Source organism: Pleurodeles waltl, chromosome 2_2, assembly GCF_031143425.1.
Source record: "Pleurodeles waltl isolate 20211129_DDA chromosome 2_2, aPleWal1.hap1.20221129, whole genome shotgun sequence".
Lineage (NCBI taxonomy): Eukaryota > Metazoa > Chordata > Amphibia > Caudata > Salamandridae > Pleurodeles > Pleurodeles waltl.
Genome location: NC_090439.1, coordinates 494,914,960 through 494,921,294, shown reverse-complemented (window position 1 = coordinate 494,921,294; position 6,335 = coordinate 494,914,960).

Sequence of the window (6,335 nt, the reverse complement as noted above, 5' to 3'; positions counted from 1 at the left end):
CACCTGACTCACGCCAGGCAAGTAATGTAGCCCTGGGTAGCCAGGGATGCATCGACCCCCAAACAAAGGCTCGTATGCGACGGTCCGCCTCTCTGAGGAGAGTCAAGGGAATCTGTAAAGGCAACATACCAAGAACATATAAGAACCTTGGCAGGGTCACCATGTGTACCGCCTGTGCTCTACCCCACATGGAGAGACCATTTGTCAAAGTCCCTTTTCATGCTGGCAAGTAGACGATCTAAGTTGTCTGCCACCATATGATCTAATCCTCTATTGATATAGATGCCATGACTGCTTCCACTGAACCGGGAAGCCCTGTGCGCTCGCACTTACTGTCACAGGGGATAGAGGCAGCGCTTCGCTTTTATCCCTGTTTATCTTGTTGCCCGAGAGGGACTTAAAGTCAGCTAAAATGGTTCGAAGCGCCGGCAGGGACTTAGCTGGGTCTGAAAGAGTTAGTAAGATATCGTTGGCGTATGGGTAAATGGTGGAGCTACCGCCAGGGATGGGTACTCGGGTTATGAGGCTTGATCTTCAAATCATTGCCGCTAAGGGTTCCACGGCTAATAGAAACAGTAACGACGATAAGGGACAACCTTGTTGGGTCCCCCTCATGATGTAGAAGACGTCAGACAGGAACCCACCGCAATTGACCTGTGCTGTCGGCGAGCCATACAACAGGTGTACCTTATTAATAAAACTGGCCCTGAGTGCAAACCGTTATAGAGTTTTGAAGAGGTACCACCATTCTATTCTATCAAATGCCTTCTCAGCATCTAGGGAGAGGGCAAAGGGCTCCTCCCGGGAGCCCCGGGCTGTCCAGAGGGCATGAAGCAGGGTTCGTAGATGATTCCTAGAAGGGCGGCCGGGGACGAAACCCACTTGCGTGTGGTGAATGAGAGATGGGATGACTTTCTTGAGGCGTGCCGCTAGGATTCCTGCCAGTATTTTGATGTCCCCGTTGAGGAAGGATATGGGGTGGTAACTGCCGCAAAGTAGAGGGTCCTTCCCTGGTTTGGATAAAACTGTTATCAAAGCTTTGTTGGAGAGCTGGTGCAAGGAGCCTGTTTGATCCACCCCGCGGAATGCCTCGCATAGAGAATCCACTGTGCCTGCTCTTGTCCATTTATAGAATTCTGCCGAAAACCCATCTTCCCCAGGTCCCTTATGATAAGGGAATTTAGCTATTGCCTGTGCGATCTCTTCCTTACTGATATCCCTCTCCAAAAGAGCCCTACCTGCCTCCGAGAGGCTAGGTATACGTGCCTTCTCAAAGAATGTAGCCAGTTTACCATGGTCTTCTACAGTTTCGGGAGTATAGAAGGTCTGATAAAAGTGACCAAACTCGTCCACTCTCGCCTGGGGGTGTGTGACAATCGTGCCAGCAGGGCCACGTAAGGCCGGAATGGCCATTGTCGCTTCCCTTTGGTGGAGTTGAGCAGCCAATAAACGCCCACCTTCTCCCCATGCTCGTAATGGCGACCTTTCAACAGCTGTACCACGTTATTCTGCTTGTGAGGCAAAGAGAGCATTAAGCTTCATTTTGGCCTGCTCCAGGCACCATCGGGTGGTAGGGGACAGGGCTGAGGTATATTCTCTGGTAGTCTGGGCTATGCAGTCTTCCAGAGCCTGCTGCCTGTCATGCCTCTGGGTGTTGGCTATGGCAGTGTCCCTCATGGGTTGGCTCCTTATCATTGCCTTTGCCGCAGCCCATAACAATGGGGAGGAGACCGATATGGGAACGGAGTTGTTCCTTCCCCCTTGGCATTTGGTATCTGGAGGTCTGTAGGCACGATGGCTTACACCCCGGTGACGCCAGTCCCAGCTCAAGAGCCAGAAGAACCGGGGAGTGGTCAGACAACATGGCCGGTAAGATCTGGGACTCCCTGATCGTATGAAGCAGTCGGTGGGTGATAAGGAAATAATCCAGGCTGGATTGGGTCCCCTGGACTGGTGAGACATAAGTGTATTCACGGTCTGATGGGTGGGAAAGGCACCAGTGATCCAGCAGCGCATTATCCGAGAGGACGTCCCCAAAGAGTGCCCGATCCACGTTATTGCCTTCATCAAGGCCGCCCGTATGATCCAGGATAGCGTCTCGCACTAGGTTCCAATCCCCTCCAAGTAAGTACTGGGAAGCTCCGATCTCTGTCAGCAACCGATTTAGAGAGAGGAAGAAAAGGCATTTGGAGCAGTGGGGGCGTAGATAGAGCCAACACAGATTGTGGAGGTGCTTAATTTGAGCCTGACGAGGACGCATCATCTTTCTGGGTCAGACCACGTATTCAGGAGTCTGAATTGTAAGGATCTACGGATGAGAATCACTAACCCACATTTTCTCCCAGAGCCATGCACTTCAGAGTGCATAGACAGAGCTCCACTGAAGAGCACTTTCCCTACCCAATCTCTGCGCAGTTTCTCTGATTCCGAGGGGGAGAGATGTGTTTCCTGTAGAAGAGCGATGTCCGGCCTCCTGGACCCCAAATAGGATAAGACTTTTTGTCTCTTGATGTAGTGCGTCAGGCCATGGACGTTCCATGGAAGGACCGTCAACGGAACCGTCGTCCCCATACTAAAGCTGAGTCTGTCGGGTCCTGGTGGACGTTTGGTCCCCTGTATTCTAGTATCCCAAAAGGAGAGGCACTATATTAGTGACAATTCCGGGGTGGGGGCCACAGGAGGAGAGAAGGGGGCTTTGGTGGGGACCCTCGGTCAATGAAAAGGAGAGGGGTAAGTGAACCAGTCAAGAAGACAAAGCGGGAGAGACAGGAAATAATGCGCAGGGGAGGTAGGATAGGGACAGGTGAGATCAGAATAGAATAGAATAGAATAAAAAAAAGTAGAGTAGAAGGCTAGAGAGGGTAGGGTGGAAAATGGTAAGTAAGAGTGAATAGGTGCAAGAGATGAGATATGTAGCTGGGGTCCAATGGGAACCGAGGTAAGCACCTTGCTACGGTGACTCCTATTAAACTGCGGGTCAGACTGCGTATCCTGCGCGCCAGACGAGCACAAAGTGGGGAAGGGGGGGAGCCCAGAGGGGCCGGTGACAGACAGCTAGTGGCAATCAGTGCAGGGCGAATGTTCGGAACATTACAGGGGACACAGGGGCGTAGTGCTTTAGGGGGCAGGAGGGGAAGCCGGAAGGGAGCTGAGGGTACTCCCAGAATGGACGGGTCCCAGCAGGTTGCGGGTATGGAGGGAAAGGGCGTCTATCCCACCAGGGCCAAGAGCATTGTAGAGAAACCTATGAGGTCCCTGTGTCCAGATGATTAGCCTGTACTGGGAACACCCCTGAAGGGGAGAAGTAAGGGTATGGCTTCAAGCCAGGGTCAATGTATGGGGTGTGGAGGATAGGCATTTTGGGGTCCCAGGGTGTAGGAGATGGGGAGAGACACCGGGGGATGCCAGTGGGCCTCCCCAGAATAGTAGATAGGTATATGGGGGGTTGTGGGGTGGGGTCCGACGGACTCCTGGTCTGGACTCCGTGGGATGTTCTCCAGTGGTCTACGACTGGGATGAGTCACGGACAAGCATAACAGGTAGAGGAGCCTTGTCAGAATTAATGCAACCAATAAAAGGGTCTATACCCAACATCATAATCCTAACAACTGTTTCCAAAATAACTCGGGGAGTGCAGTGAACAGCCTAACCGAGGCAGCCTTTAACCAGAAACACATAAGGAAAAGCATATGTTGTACCCACGGAGCCCCGCACAAGGACAGTTCACAGAAATGGCGGAGTACGCCCAGTGAATCACGTGTCGTAACAGCCATATACGCAGAGGTAAACCATATCAGCAGTAGCGGTAAGAGCAATAACAACATAGCCAACAACTCCCGTCATGACAGAAGTAGACATAAATGGGAGTGAAGGACAGGGTACTTAGCTGTCCAGCGGGTAAGTACTCGCTCCGGGCTTTTGGGTGAGAGATCCTGGCTGCTTCAGAATTGCATCATTGCGGTCGATCTATAGAAGGTGTTGGTTTCAAGGGGGATCAGGATGTGTCTCTGCCTTGATCCTGGGTGAGAGCAATCACAGCCTGGAGAGCATGTTCTCGGCCTTCCTGTGATTTCAGTGAGCGATCATAGGTCCTCCCCCTCTTCTGCAAAGCAGCATGAGCAGCATAATGATTAGGAGCAGAGATGGAGGGAGGTTCTCCTAGGTCGGGGGAGCTTGGCTTTGGGTGAGCGGGGATATGGTCCATGAGTTGAGTAGTAAGGCCTTCCAGAAAGAAACAAAGGGCCGCTGGTTTGAGGAAGTCTCTGGATTTACCATCCTGTGTGATCCACATACGAGCAGGCTCAAAAAGGCCAAATTTAATATCCAGTTTCCTCAGTTGTGGTCGCAGAGCCAAAAATGCTTTCCATTTCTTGTTAGTTTCTCTTGAGAAGTCTGCGGCCATCCGTACTACGTGACCTTCTAGGGAGTACAGGCTTTGAGTTCTGACTTGGTGGGCCTGCTTGTGGCGTAAAAAGCATGCGATGATGGGACGTGGCTGTCCTGAGTTAGCTTTATGTAAATGACTGATTCTGTGGGCCCTTTGAAACTCCAATGGTGGGGAGAAGGCGAGGACTGTGAGTTTGTGTAGGATGTCTTTGAGGAAAGCTTTGACATCTGAGCTTTCCTTGTGTTCCGGTATGCCGAAAAAACGGACATTGGCCCTCCGACTCATGTCCTCCAAGTCCATAATCTTTGCCCGAGGGAACTGCAGCTCCGTGTTCTGTTCTGGCAGCATTGCAAGGCGGTCCTCAACGGTCGTGAGGCGATGGTCCAAGTCTGTTACCGTAACTTGGAAGGGAGCTATGCCGGCCCGTATGGCGGTGGAAGCCCTAGAGAGGTCTGAGATCTTCGAGTCCATTGCCTCCAAGCGGCGTCCCACAGCAGTGATTTCCTGGAGTATATGTTCTGTGGCATCAGCTGAGCGGGGGTCGGCCAGCGGGGCCGCAAAGGAAGAAGGAATTGTCTGCGATGCCATGGGTTTAGGTAGCGCAATAGCTTCTGAGAACAGAAGTTGGAGGGAGTGTTTACCTGACGGTTTTGCGCCGGGCATCGCCACCCGGGGAGGAGGGGTTCAGGGGAGCTCCGGAGTATCTTCTTGACTACAGGGATACGGTGCAATAGCGCGGAGTCCGTAGGTGTCCCCACCCAGCGGAAGGTCCGGTACTAGGACCCCTCAGTGTGCTTCGGGGGCTCGGTGGTTGTGCGATTCCAGCAGCAATAGGCCTATATAGCCTGATCTATTCACAGGGTTTTAAGGCAAAGTTTACCACACCGTGCCAGTAAGCAGGTTGGTTCCCAGGCGTCTCCAATGCCCTTACCATAGCCCGTCGTGATCGGGCCCAACCATAGCATGGGACTCCATCACATACCATGCATAGTGTGTCTCATTGGCGCTAGACGGACCTGCAGTAGGTGCTAGCCGGTCATGCAGGCTGGGGTGCTTCTCCAGATGCGTGTGTCAGATTGCACCGCTGGAAGATCTCCCCACTATGGAAAGGAGGTCGTGAGCCCAAAGCAGTTGCGGCGCGGACCAGCAAACCATAAGACCAGAGCTAGCCCTATAATGCCACCATGGAAGTTCTGCCAGCTGCTTCCTTAGAAGGGTTGTTCTTCCTGACCCAGCTGCTCCAGTGGTAACCGGCTGCAGGGTAGAAATCGTCTATTGGTCCAAACTGAACTGAGGGGCGGTCGAGCAGTTGAAGCAATATGCTGTAGGAACGCACCCGACTAGTGCGTTGGGGACTCCACACACCCCATTGCGAAGGACACCCCCCGGTGGGCTGGAGAGAGTGGCCACTCGCCACTCGGAGCCGTAAGCCTGCCTGGGAGTAGGGGAGGAAAAGGCAGGCAGCCCCCTCCTATCTGTTCTCCTTCCTCCGCGAGCCTCCTGGGAGCTTGGGGGAGCTTCAGCTGGGCCCCCGGAGGGTCTGATATGTGTGGGTCAGTCCGGCCCACCGATGCACGGTTGGGTGCTATCCGCCCCAGCAGCCTCCTCAACCTCGCACCCCTCTCGCGCGAGGGAGTAATCTAGGCCACAGCTCCTTGCGTGTCAGAGGGCCGCGGTGCTCTGTAAGCCCCTCTGTTACCCATGGGTAGGTAATGGCCCCCCAAACACTCGCCTCTTATATAGGACGGACAACGTGCAGCAGGGGAGACACTCCTGGCGATCGGGGGCCCTCCATGCCCCCGGGCTCAATCCGGCATGCAGAGCTCTCTATTTAGGCGGCCATTTCTCTCCGTGGCCAGACCACGCCAAGGAATGCACATTTTCATTGGGGCAGGCCACAGTTGGTCAGTCTTTGTACAGCCACTTTCATGTGTCAATGGTAATCAAT